Below are 14,174 nucleotides of genomic sequence, written 5' to 3'. Positions count from 1 at the left end.
ACAGGACTTCCCGTGTTGACTACAGGGCGCTGGTCTGAAATGCTCAGGGACCACTCCACTGTGTCCAACAGGACTTCCCGTGTTGACTACAGTGCGCTGGTCTGAAACGCTCAGGGACCACGCCACTCTGTCCAGCAGGACTTCCCGTGTTGACTACAGGGCGCTGGTCTGTGTCCAGCAGGACTTCCCGTGCTGACTACAGGGCGCTGGTCTGAAACGCTCAGGGACCACACCACTGTGTCCAGCCGGACTTCCCGTGTTGACTGCAGCCTATGGCCCGGCGGTCTGAAATGCTCAGGGACCACGCTACTGTGTCCAGCAGGACTTCCCGTGCTGACTACAGGGCGCTGGTCTGTGTCCAGCAGGACTTCCCGTGTTGACTACAGGGCGCTGGTCTGAAATGCTCAGGGACCACGCCACTGTGTCCAGCAGGACTTCCCGTGTTGACTACAGCCTATGGCCCGGTGGTCTGAAACGCTCAGGGACCACGCCACTGTGTCCAGCAGGACTTCCCGTGTTGACTGCAGCCTATGGCCCGGTGGTCTGAAGTGCAGCAACATCCAGCTGACTGGGACTTTGCACAGGGACAGGGCCAGACCCGTCCCTCGCAGCAGAGGGGGCAGGTAGCATCTTGGCCCCTAGTGGTACTTGCTGCGCACACACAACCTGATGCAGTCACACGTGAAGTTGGTGATCAGGATGAGGGCAATATTGAGAGTTTTGCTCCGTAGTCCAGAGACTTGTGCGTGGTGACCCATCTGACCACACTCCAGATGAAGACAGCTCAGGTGATTTCCAAGCTGCAGGAGTGGGAGATAAACATAGAAAATAGGTACAGGAGTAGGCCATTCAGCCCTTCGAGCCTGCAACGCCATTCAATATGATCATGGCTGATCATCCAACTCAGAACCCTGTACCTGCTTTCTCTCCATACCCCCTGATCCCTTTAGCCACAAGGGCCATATCTAACTCCCTCTTAAATATAGCCAATGGACCAGCCTCAACTGTTTCCTGTGGCAGAGAATTCCACAGATTCACCACTCTCTGTGTGAAGAAGTTTCTCCTCATCTCGGTCCTAAAAGGCTTCCCCTTTATCCTTAAACTGTGACCCCTCGTTCTGGACTTCCCCAACATCGGGAACAATATTCCTGCATCTAGCCTGTCCAATCCCTTTAGAATTTTATACGTTTCAGTAAGATCCCCCCTCAATCTTCTAAATTCATGGGCCACACCTGCACCAAGTACAGCAACCCTGAGAGCACCTCACACCCCATGACCAGGATTTTCCCCATTTTTGATAAGGAGTGTCCTCTACCACAGTCCCAATTTCTGTTTACCCTCCCAGTCCACTCCAGCCAATACTTGTTGCACGCCTCGGCCCTTCCAAACCCAATCCCCAACACCTTCACGTAACAGGATCATGCGGGCCAGTTGGCAAAGGGCGTGGCTTCGCTCTTCCTGTGATTGACCCTGGCCCCTGATGCCAGCTCGAGCAGGTCGCAGATGCTAATCAACCTGCGAAATGACCTGTGATCAGAGCAGAAGATGGTGACATTGTCCATGTCCAGGGAGGTTGTCACGTGGGGCCCTCTGCAGCCTGGCAGTGTCACCCCTCTTTATGCCCTCATCCTTCCTGATGGCTTCAGCAAAGGGTTCTACACAGCACACAAACAAGACAGGGGAGAGAGGGCAGCCCTGCCTGACTCCAGACCTGATGGGGAAGCTGTCTGTTTCCCTCCCATTGACTTGGACTGCACTGTCTGTGTAGAGCAGTTGTATCCAATTCCTGATTCCCTCCCCAAATCCCATTTTGGGAGAGTATGTCCATCATGCACGCGTGTGATATCCTTTCAAAGGCCTTCTCCTGGTCCAAGCTGACCAGACAGGCGTCCACACCTCCCCCCACCCCCCACACTGTGTGAGGCTGTCAAGGTTCTTCCATCCTGGTACAGCACAGGTTTGGTCCGGGTGGATCAGAACAGAATTGACCCTATTGGCAATAGCCTTGGATAGGATCATATTGTCCACATTCAGGAGTGATATGGGTTTCCAATTGTTAATGTCACCCCTTTTTGCCTTCTGCTTGTAGATAGCGTAACGATGCCCTTCCTCATGGATTCCAACATGCTGACAACTGGAAGCATAGTCTTGTACTCTTCCAGCAGGATGGGGCCATCCACAGAGTCGAGTACAACAGAGCCAGTAATCCGTTGCTGGAGTCTAAGGAATGGAGGGAGTCCGTCAGCTCGGCCAGGGGCATTGGCTAGTCCAGATTCTCCCACTTGCTGTCGTCTACGACGCACGTGATAGACGGCAGGAAGTTCTGGGAGGCTGTGGTGCCAGTGGTTTTTCAGTCAAACAGACTGGCAGAGAAGGACCTACAGATCCTCAATACATCTGTCTGTGAGGACACGACTGAGCCGACTTCCTTAAGGCTGTGGATGACAGAACTCCCCCGTGATCCTTTTGCAAGAAGAAACATGAGCACATCTCACCCTGTTCCACAGTGTGGACCCTCAATCGGAAGATAATCTTGGAGGCGAAGTGCTGGACTTGCATCCACCTCCTTTGACTGCAGAAGGAGGAGTTGCTGCAACTCTGTCTGGAGTTTACGCAGTTCCCTCCGCCTCGCTTTCGGGATACCCTTGCGGATGAAGAACCTCTTGATGTTCTCCTTGGTGGCTTCCCACCAGCGAACAGGGGAATCAAAGCAGGCTTTCGAGGTTCTCCAACCTGTGTACTCCCTCTCTAGTTCCTTAATGTTCTCTGGGGTCTCTGGTGGAAACATTCAGCTTCCACGTTGCCCTGCCTGCTTTCTGCTCCTCCTGCAGGTGACGGGTGAATCTGTCTGTTAAAGTCAGCCCCGAGCCTTGCAGCTCATCAGGCCAGTGCTTACGCCGGTCCCTGTGGCGTGAAGAGAGTATGAGATTCTGCCCCCCCCCCACCCCAGATAGGGCGCCAGTCTATCGCAAGGTTAACCCCGCAGCATTTTGCCGGTACCCACTTTCAGCCGGGTGGACTGGAGCAGTGTGTGGTTAAGTGCCTCGCTCAAGAACACAACACGCTGCCTTGGCTGGGGCTCGAACTCACGACCTTCAGATTGCCAGTCGAATACCTTAACCACTTGGCCACGCGCCACATGGATCTGACCGTGATGGACTCCAAGAGGAAGAGGAAGTGGATCCAGGAGCGGGCTGATGGTGACCGGCTGGCTTGTGGCTGTACTTTGCCTGTGCTGTCGCCCAGCTTGGCTGTTTTGACCGTTTCCATCGGGACTCTGGAGGTACCGTCCAGCCTACTGACAGATGGCCCAGCCACACGATGCCGTTGAAGTCTCTGGCTGGGAGCTGCTCGAGAACGGCCAGCCGCTCACTCCGCGCGGGTGAGACGTACACATTGACAAGCTGGGGTGTTTTATGAGGAGACCCCCCTCCCCCAACCACCTCTAACTTGGGTCCAATCACAGACAAGGGAAAATCTGCCGATGCTCTCGGGATGCCGGAGGAACTCAGCAGGCCAGGCAGCATCTACGGAAAAGAGAACGGTCAACGTTTCAGGCCGAGACCCTCTGGCCGGACTGGAGAAAAAAAAAGATGAGGAGTCGAGTTAAAAGGTGAAGAGAGTGAAGGGAAAAACACAAGGAGATGTGAAACCAGGAGGGGGTAGGGGTGAAGTAAAGAGCTGGGAAGTTGATTGGTGAAAGGGATACAGGGCTGGGGAAGAGGGAGTCTGATAGAAGAGGACAGAAGGCCATAGAAGAAAGAAAAGGGGGGGGGAAGAATCTGAGGGAGGTGATGGGCAGGTAAGGAGATAAGGTGAGAGGGGGAAAGGGGATGGGGAGTTGTGAGGTGGGGGGGGCTCTCTTAAAGCTTGAAAAATCGACGTTCATGCCTTCAGGTTGGAGACCACCCGGAGGGAATACAAGGTGTAGCTTCTCCAGACTGAGTGTGGCCTCATCCCGGCAGTAGAGGAGGCCGTGGGCTGACATGTCGGAATGGGAATTAAATGGGAAGCGGAATTAAAGTGGGTGGCCACTGGGAGATCCTGCTCCCGGTGTGGCCTCTCGCATATCGGTGAGACCCGACGTACACCCTATCCTCGTTATGTGCGGGGGATACGTTCCTCACAGTCGACGCATAATGTGAATAATTATTTAAATGGAGAAAATAGGGATGCGTTCCAGAGGCTTCCTGAATATGTTTTATCTGTAATTTATTCACATTTTCATACCAATACGACTCAACAGCGGTATCACAGGGCACATTTGTATTATATGTCATCAATTTAAGGCAATATTCAATGTAATAAATCATAGCACTCACCAACAGTGGCAGGTGTGTTCGCTCCGGGAGAGGAGTGGTGGTTGTGTTGTCGGGCAGCTTTACATGGAGAAGGTGGATGGTTGTGGGTCGTCAGGATCATATCAAGCTCAGCAAGGGGTGAAGGAAGACTCACAGAACTCTTAGAACTGCCTGCACAGGTTTGAAGAAAGTGGTGAGGGTTGTTTGCTTGGCAGCGTTTTGTTTTTCAGCATAAATTTGCTTGTAGGGAGGAAGGGCACGACTGAAATGCCGACTCAGTTCTAAACTTGGGTCCATGTCCATCGCCATTTGTGCCAAGTGTTCCGACTTCCACCATTCCCTCACAGCTGGTAACCTCCCAGGATTTTCAAGATCCTCTGTTGCTTGCAGCATCTGAGAGATAGTTCGCCGTAAAATAATACGCCTTGAATGTGGGTCACACCTTGGTTGAGTGGTTGACTCAGCGATGCTGTGTTAGGCGGCAGGAAAAGCACTGATATGTTAGGATGAGAGCTGTCCAAATGTTTAGGATGGGCTGGCGCGTTGTCAAAGCAACAAAAGGCAAGATTCTGTTCCCAGCAGTAGCGCTCCAGGGCTGTGTTACCTTCACCTGATGCCGCGCTGTTTATAATTTCCAACTTTTTTTCAAATATTAAAGCGGTTCTCTGCTGCTGGCTGGTGGCCCAGGACACGACGTCGGACGCTTAGGAGGCGTAGTTAAATATTTCAAGCACAAAATCCCTGCACCATAGCTAAAGCCAACAAAAGTTTAAGAGCGCAAGATCGCACATCCACACCTTGCCAAAACCAATGCGAGACTGGCGGGAGTGAGACTTGCACACGTGACGTATTGGCGGGACAGCGGTGCTCCTCACATAAGTGTGAGTTTTGGACGCATATAAGGAGACACTGGTAGAAATAGGTTCCTCGTATAACTGTGAATCCACATTGTCTGAAGACGCATAGAACGAGGATAGGGTGTAGATTGGGAGACCGCTTCGGGGAGCCCCGCAGAGAAAGCGGGATCTCCCTGCAGCCACCCATTTCAATTTCACTTCCTATTCACCCCTCCCATCACCTACCACCTTCGTCCTCCCCACCACCTTCTCATCTTTCTTTCCTGCCCTGAAGAAGTGTTTCAGCCTGAAACGCCGACAGTTTCCGTAGATGGCGCCTGGCCTGCTGAGTTCCTCCAGCATCTGGTGTGTGCTGCCTTAACTTGGCGGATTGAGAAGTTTGCCTCTCCGCAACAGTGTCCCCGGGTGAGAGGCACGACGGTCATTGGCCCCCTGACCACACCTGCAAACCCTGGGGCCACCTTCGGTCATTGCCGAGATGTGGTAGCCCACACTCCTGCAAGAATTCGTGTCAGCCCTGACATTGTCCAAGTACACTGCACACACTTAATAATGCCGGTTTTAAGTCCGCCATTGTCCGCTTTTTATTTCTCTGTGTCACAGTCCGTACTTTCCTGGTCCTGAGCCTTCGTGAGTTGCTACGCCATCTGTGGGCTCAGATACTGAAGATAGTCCTCCCCCTGGGTGTGGTGGTATCGGTTCCGTGCCTGTGGGCGGAGGGGTTGTTGTACACCGTTTTGCCTTGGCTTTCAGTTCCTCTGCCCTCTGGTGCCGTTTGAGGCTTGTTCCTCTTCTCCCTCGGCCCCCGCCTCCTCCTTTGCCTCAAATGAGGCTTCGGCTCAGAAGAGGTGTTGGCTCTGGGTAAGTTTCTGTTGAAGTTCCCTTTTCTCTCCCTCTCCCTCTCTCTGTGTAGTGTAGTAAGTGGCCCTGTGTGTTCTGCATTCCAGATGTTGGAGTCATGGGAGACCCACAGTCTCCCAGGGAACCACATCTGCGTGAACTGCATCGGGCTGCAGCCCCTCGAAGACCGCGTTAGGGATCTGAAGCAGCAGCTGGATGTCCAGAGTAGCAAGGCAACTGTGTCTCCTGAAAAAAAACCACAAGGAAAGAAGACAAAGAATTGTCATCAAGGCAAAAAACTTAACAGAGAAGGAATGAAGGATCTGAGTAGTTTACTTGGGACAGGAAAGGAACGGAGGGTTACGGGCTGAGTGCAGGCCGCTGGGACAGGTGAGAGTGAGCGTTCGGCACGGACCAGAAAGGCTGAGATGGCCTGTTTCCGTGCTGTTATATAGTTATACGGGAGAGCGAGGAGATCATCGATCAGAGTTACAGGGAAGTAGTTACCCCTAAGCTGCAGGAGGCGAGTGTCTGGGTAGCTGTCAGGAGAAATGGGAATGAGAATAGGCAGTTAGCACAGAGCAGCCCTGTGGCCATTCCCCTCAAAGATAAGTATACAGTTTTGGATACCATAGTGGGGGATGCCACGGAGACCGGATTACCGGCACTGAGTGTGGGTCCATGGTGCAGAAGGTAAAGTGGGAGAAGAAGGGAGTGGTAGGAATAGTCAGCGGAACAGACAGGAGTAGTAATTTCTGGATTGCTGCCGGTACTAGTGAGGGTAGAAACAGGATGAAATGGCAGATAAATGTGTGGCTGAGAAGCTGGTGCAGGGGGCAGGGCTTCAGGTGCTTGGATCACTGGGATCTTTTCTGGGGGAGGTATGACCTGTTCAAAAGGGACGGCCGCACCTGAACCTGAGGGGGACCTATATTCTCGCAGGCAGGTTTATTGGAGCTGTTAGGGAGGGTTTAAAATCATTTGGCGGGGGGGGGGGGTGGGAACTGGAATGAGGGGACTCAGGATAGGATGGATGGTTAAATAAAAACAAAGATAGTGCACAGTCAGACTGTCAGGAAAGGCAGACAGATGACAGGACAAAATTGCAGCTAGCAGGGGGATAGGGACTTGGCAGGAATTTGGCAGGGGGATAGGAACCGGAGTGATAGGGCTGAGGAAGGGGAAAACAAATAAATCAAAGATAGCGTGTAACAGAGATGATAGAAAGAACAGGCAGGAGAAGAGGCTTAATCACAGTTATTGGGATGATTTACAAAGCAACAGAGGCGCGGTGTAATTAAAACAGAAAACAATAAATACTGGACCGAAAGTGTTAAATGTGAATGCACGCAACATTAAGAAATAAAATGGATGATCTTGAAATTCAGCTGCAGATCGGCAAGTATAACATTGTGGCCACCTCTGAAACTTGGCTAAAGGATGGCTGCCATTGGGAGCTGAACGTCCAAGGATATACGGTGTATCAGAAAGATAGGTTAGTAGGCAGAGGGGCTGGTGTGGCCCTGTGTATAAGAAATAATATTAAATCCTTAGAAAGGGATGACTTAGGATCAGAAGGTGTAGAGTCTCTCCAAGTTGAATTAAGAAATTCCGGGATGTCGATTACAAATTATGGCAGGAGATGGAAAAGGTGTGTCAGAAGGGCAATGTCATGATAAAAGTTGGGGATTTTAACATGAAAGTGGATTGGGAAAACCAGGTCAGTGCTGGACCTCGAGAGAGAATTTGTAGAAGGTCTTAAGGGATGGCTTTTTAGAACAGCTTGTTGTTGAGCCCACTGGGGGATCGGATGTGCTGGATTGGGTATTGTGCACTGATCCGGAGATGATAAGAGAGGTTAAGGTTAAGGAACCCTTAGGGAACAGTAATCACAATATGGTCGAGTTCACTTTGAAATTTGAGAAAGAGAAACTAAATTCCAATGTGTCGGTATTTCAGTGAAATAAAGGAAATTACAATGGCATGAGATGGGATTTGGCCAAAGTTGACTGGAAAGGGACACTAGCAGGAAAGACAGCAGAGCAGCGATGGCTGGAGTTTGCTAAAAATGAAGGAAGTTCAAGACAGATATATTCCAAATAACAATATTGAGTGGAATGGACAACACTACCTGACACTACTGTGGCTGACAAGTGAAGTCAGAGCCAAAGTAAAAGCAAAAGAGAGGGCATACAAGGAAGCCAAAGCTAGTGGGAGGATGGAGAATTGGGAAGCTTTTAAAAACTTGCAGAAGAAAACTAAGAAAGTCATTAGATAAATTATGTAACTAACATCAAAGAAGATACTAAAAGCTTTTTTAAGTATATTAAGGGTGAATGAGAGTTTGAGGGTAGATATAGAATCAATAGAAAATGGCGCTGGAGATACTGTAATGAGAGACGCAGAGATGGCAGAGGAACTGAATGCATATTTTGCATCAGTCTTCACAGTGGAAGACATCTGCAGTATACCAGACATTCAAGAGTGTCAGTATGTGAAGTTTGTGCAGTGAAAATTACGACTGAGAAGGTGCTCAGGAAGCGTAATGGTCTGAGAATGGACCTGATGGAATGCACCCTCGGGTTCTGAAGGAAGTAGCTGGAGAGATTGTGGAGGCATTAATAATGACCTTTCAAGAATCGTTAGATTCTGGCATTGTACCGGATGACTGGAAAACTGCAAATGTTACTCCACTATTTGAGAAGGGCAGGAGGCAGCAGAAACTATAGACCTGATAGCCTGACGTCAGTGGTTGGGAAGTTGTTAGAACAACGTTACTAACATGGTTAGAGCATTGGCTGATTGGTAGGCCTCACCTGGAGTATTGAGAACAGTTCTGGGCTTCTCATCTAAGACAAAATGTGCTGGTATTGGAGAGGGTCCAGAGGCGGTTCACAAGGATGATTCCAGGAATGAAAGAGTTATCATTCGAGGAACATTTCATAGCTCTGGGTCTGTACTTGCTGGGATTTAGAAGGATGAGTGAGGGGGGAATCTCGTTGAATGCTGAAAGGCCCAGTCAGAATAGATGTGGAAAGGGTGTATGATGGGACAAGAGGGCACATCCTCAGCATAGAGGGGCATCCATTTAAAACAGAGATGCAGAGAAATTGCTGTAGGCAGAGGGTGGTGGATTTGTTACCACAGGTAGCTGTGGAGGCCGGGTGGTTGGGTGCATTTAAGGCAGAGAGTGATAGGTTCTAGATTGGACTTGTCATCAAAGGTTATGGGGAGAAGTTCGGGGAGTGGGGCTGAGGAGGGGTAAAAAAAGGATCGGGGATTAGCCATGATGGAATGGCGAAGCAGAATTGATGGGCCGAATGGCCTGTGTGTTTGGGGGGGGGGGGTGCCCTTCCTCAGTCCCGGTTATTGATCCTGTGCCGAGCATTACCTCGGCACAGACGGAGGGTGCATCGGCATTTCGGTAGCAGCACCACCCCCGGTCGCCGGTGCCGAGGGGCAGTCAATAAAAGCCGATATCTCGCCTACGTCTCAGTGTGAGTTATTGATGGTGCATCACCCCCTTCCTTACACATCACTACTTAGCCAAAAGTCCGAGAGGCTATCAAATTTAACTTCACTACCTCGCTGAAATTAAAACTCGTTCAGTTCACAGACCGTTGCCATGGCAACTCTTGGGCGCCTTTTTACTCGCTCTTTCAGATGGACCTTATTCTTAGTGACGCGCTTCCGCTTCCGGACACTTCCGGCCCCGCCCCTCCTAGTTTCTCCCCTCTCACAGTTCAATCACGGCTGATTTACTGTCCCTCCCGTCCTGGTCCCCGTAATCTCCCGGCCAATCAAGAGCCCATCAACCGCCGCTTTAAATACGAATAGTGGATTCCAGTTAATTGGGCCATCAGTTAATCTGGGCAGCCGCTTAGTCTGAGCACAGAAACAGGCCTTTCGTCCCATCCAGTTCGTGCCGAACCCTCTAAACTGCCTACTCCCATCGAGCTTCCCCGGGACCGTAGCATCTGTATCCCTCCCATCCAAGCAACTAAACTTCTCTTAAAAGTTGAAATCGAGCTTACGTGTGCAACTTGTGCTGGCAGCTCATTCCATACTCTCACAACCCTCTGAGTGAAGAAGTTTCCTCTCATGTTCCCTTTAAACCCATGACTTCTAGTTGTAGTCTCACTCAACCTCAGTGCAAACAGCCTACTTGTATTTACCCTATCTATACCCCTCCTGATTTAGTCTAACTCTATCAAATCTCCTCTCAATCGTAGAACATAAGAAATAGGAGCAGGAGTAGGCCATCCAGCCCATCAAGCCTGCCCCATCATTCAACAGGATCATGGCTGATCTGTCCATAAACTCAGCTCTATCTACCTGCTTGTTCCCCATAACCCTTAATTCCCTTACTGTGTGAAGATCTATCTAACTGTATCTTAAATATATTTAGTGAAGAAGCCTCAACTGCTTCCCTGGGCAGAGTATTCCACAGATCTTCTACATTCCAGGGAATAAAGTCCTAACCTATTCAATCTTTCCTTATAACTCAGGTCCTCCAGTCCCGGCAACATCCTGGTAAATTTCCTCTGCACTCTTTCAAACTTATTTGCACCCTTACTGTGGGTAGGTGACCGAAACTGCCCACAATACTCAAAACTCAGCCTCACCAACGTCTTCTACAACTTCAACATAACATCCCATCTCTTCTGACTCTTAATAGCAGTTGTCAGTCCAACTTAAAGGCGCATTACTGCCACCAACTGGACTGGAGTGTGGTGTAGAGAGCTGGGAAATAAAGCCCTACTAGTCCTTCATCAAAACTAAATTAACCCCAAAAGTCCTATAGGTAGTAAATAATGAAAGACAATATTGTGAATTAAATTAAAATTAAGGTTTTTAAATGAAAACTGTCAACCCCTAGAGATATTAGTACAGCCTGCATTTGCTTTCTTTCAACCGTGTATGCTTCACACTGTAAAAGAATGTGTTCAGCTGTTTCATAATGTTGACAATTGTGATCCATTTTTTTAGTCATTCCCCAAACATCTCCAAGTTTAATATCCCTAGTGAACTTTTCTCACAACATTTGCTACTTTCCTCAGCATCTTGGGGTCCGAGTCTGTAGGATGCTCAAAGCAGCTGCGCAGGTTGACTCTGTGGTTAAGAAAGCATACGGTGCATTTGCCTTCATCAATCGTGGGATTGAGTTCAAGAGCTGAGAGTTAATGTTGCAGCTATGTAGGACCCTGGTCAGACCCCACTTGGAGTACTGTGCTCTGTTCTGGTCACCTCACTACAGGAAGGATGTGGAAACCACAGAAAAGGTGCAGAGGAGATTTACAGGGATGTTGCCTGGATTGGGGAGCATGCTGTATGACAATAGGTTGAGTGAACTCGGCCTTTTCTCCTTGGAGCGAAGGAGGATGAGAGGTGACCTGATGGAGGTGTATAAGATGATGAGAGGTATTGATCGTGTGGATAGTCAGAGGCTTTTCCCCAGGGCTGAAATGGCTAGCACGAGAGGGCACAGTTTTAAGGTGCTGGGGAGTTGCTACAGAGGAGATGTCAGGGGTAAGTTTTTTACACAGAGTGGCGAGTGTGTGGAATGGGCTGCCGGTGATGGTGGTGGAGGTGGATACGATAGGGTCTTTTCAGAGACTCCTGGACAAGTACATGGAGCTCAGAAACATAGAGGGCTATGGGTAACCCGAGGTAATTTCTAAGGTAGGGACATGTTCAGCACAGTTTTGTGGACTGAAGGGCCTGTATTGTGCTGTAGGTTTTCTATGTTTCTATGCCCTGTCCCTTGTATAATTAGTAAGATTACTTGGAGACTGATACTTCTTTCCTAAGTGCTTTATTTCTCTCCCTAACTACTTCTGCACACTTCTCAGTCCACATGGTACGGCCTTTCTCCTATTAATGCCCTTTTAAATAGGAATCACTTCCACTGCAGTTGGATGAATGATGAAACCTTTTGCTGCAGAAATCCACATCAACCTCAACATTCAGCCCAGACGTTTTTCACATAAAACCTCAAACTTCTTCCAATTTGCTTTACCAAAATTTCATCTCCTAAAAGCGGCCTCCTGCCGCCTATATAAATCCACACCCAAGTTTATAAATACAGGAAAATGATCACTCCCCAGTGTTTCGCCTCCCATTACATCCCACTCACTCACTCCAGCCAGAATGTTAAATCTTTGGCAGTTTCAGATCTAATGAACATTAAATGTCATACCTCTGCCGTCATTAAGACACACAAGCTGCGAAATATCGAAAATCTCTTCTAGAATCAGACCATCACCATCACTCCGCGAACCACCCCACAGTGAGCTATATGCGTTAACCCCCCCCCAAGCCATACAGCCCTAAGCGAGCTCAAGTTTGCTTTCCAACAAATCAATCAAAAGCTTCCCACAAGGATTGTAAGAATTTACCACTTTAATGCCCCTACCTGTTGAATCAAAAACTTCTACGACAAGTGCCTGATACACTTCATTCACATCCACAACTCTACATCTTCCCCTTTCCTTATAAAACTTGCAACACCATCCCTCTACCAAGTAACCTATTTACAATATAATCCTGCAAAAAAAAAACTTAAATGTGGTAGCACATAACGCCAAGTGGATTTGATAACTTAGAGATAAACTTGAAGTCTTGACCATTAGAAATCAGGTGTCTCTCATTCCACTGCAATATTCTTATGTAGTAGTGGGCCTCCGTTAGTCCCGATAGACCACGGATTTACGCCTTGTAAAGTTTCCAGGGCGCAAGCCTGGGCAAGGTTTTTTTTTATGGAAGACCGGCAGTTACCCAAGCTGCAAGTCTCCCCTCTCTATGCCACTGATTCTGTCCAAGGGAAGGGCATTAGGACCCATACAGCTTGGCACCGGTGTCGTCGCAGAGCAATGTGTGGTTAAGTGCCTTGCTCAAGGACACACACGCAGCCTCAGCCAAGGCTCGAACCAGTGACCTTCAGGTCACTAGACCAACGTCTTAGTCACTTGACCATGTGCCAACACAATATTCTTATACCTATTATGTACTTTCTTTTCAAATCTTTTTATTATTATTATTATTATTATTATTATTATTCAAAATACACAGGTGCATCGAAGTAACAACGCTTACAATGCCTCAAAAAAACTTAACTTAAAGATTGAAAATTTTTGCGTACTTGCACAAGGAGACTGAAATACAGATACCCCCACCCATCACAGCTTCATTTACAACTTCCCACATAGATACCCAGATGCTTTTCAGCAGCTTTCACAAGAACTCTAATTTTCTCAGAACATCTAGATAGCTGAGCAGTACAATTCCCCACATCCATTATAAGCATCACAAACTTCATTTTATCTACTGGTAAAGTCTCTTCAGTACGATGCTGACATGCGGCCTCTGACTTCACATTCTGGTCTCTGACGGATAGTACATTATCAACGTTCAGCTTAACTCTTTGCAAGGCCTCTGCATAAGACACACCTGACTGTACTTTAACCTGTTGAACTTCAGCTGCCTTCTTAAGCACCTCACATCCTCGATAACGTACACTATGTCCCCCTCCACAGTTACAACAATTAAACTTTACCCCTCCACCATCTTCATACTTACGTTGCCTGCCACACTTATTACATCTTAGCTTTCCCCGACATACTGCCGCAACATGCCCCAAACCTCTGACATTTGTGACGTCTAAGCAGAGGTGGAATATAAGCTTGAATATTATTACTAACGTACCCCAAACTAACTTTTACAGGGAGTTCAACTTCATCAAAATAAATCAATACAGATAAACTATCCATCCTTTCCCCAATTCTGACTACTTGCAATCTCTTTACCTCCTTAACCTTGCCTCCCAATAAATGAGATTTAACCACTTCTATGGAAATCTTCACTGGAACACCCATTATAACACCTCTATTTTGATCAGCCAACATGGACACTATCCTTTTGCCAAGTAAAGTCATCTACCGTAATGCCATTTCACACTGTTTCTTATCCTTACAAATGATTAACACATCCCCGAGCACATATATTCCCCGTGGCCGATTTTAACTCTGTGGTTAATTTAATGGGGTCAACAGAAGAAGGCTTTTCTGGGTCAAATTTAAACAATACCCTGAAATCTTTCAAATCTTACCCCACTACTTTCAAATCTCCTACTATCTTTCCTTTCGGTTAGTCCTAACGAAGAGTCTTCGCCGGAAAC

This window comes from Hypanus sabinus, unplaced genomic scaffold (genome assembly GCF_030144855.1).
Source record: "Hypanus sabinus isolate sHypSab1 unplaced genomic scaffold, sHypSab1.hap1 scaffold_942, whole genome shotgun sequence".
In the NCBI taxonomy this organism is placed as follows: domain Eukaryota; kingdom Metazoa; phylum Chordata; class Chondrichthyes; order Myliobatiformes; family Dasyatidae; genus Hypanus; species Hypanus sabinus.
The sequence above is the reverse complement of the archived record's forward strand: the minus strand, read 5'-3'. Positions refer to the sequence as shown.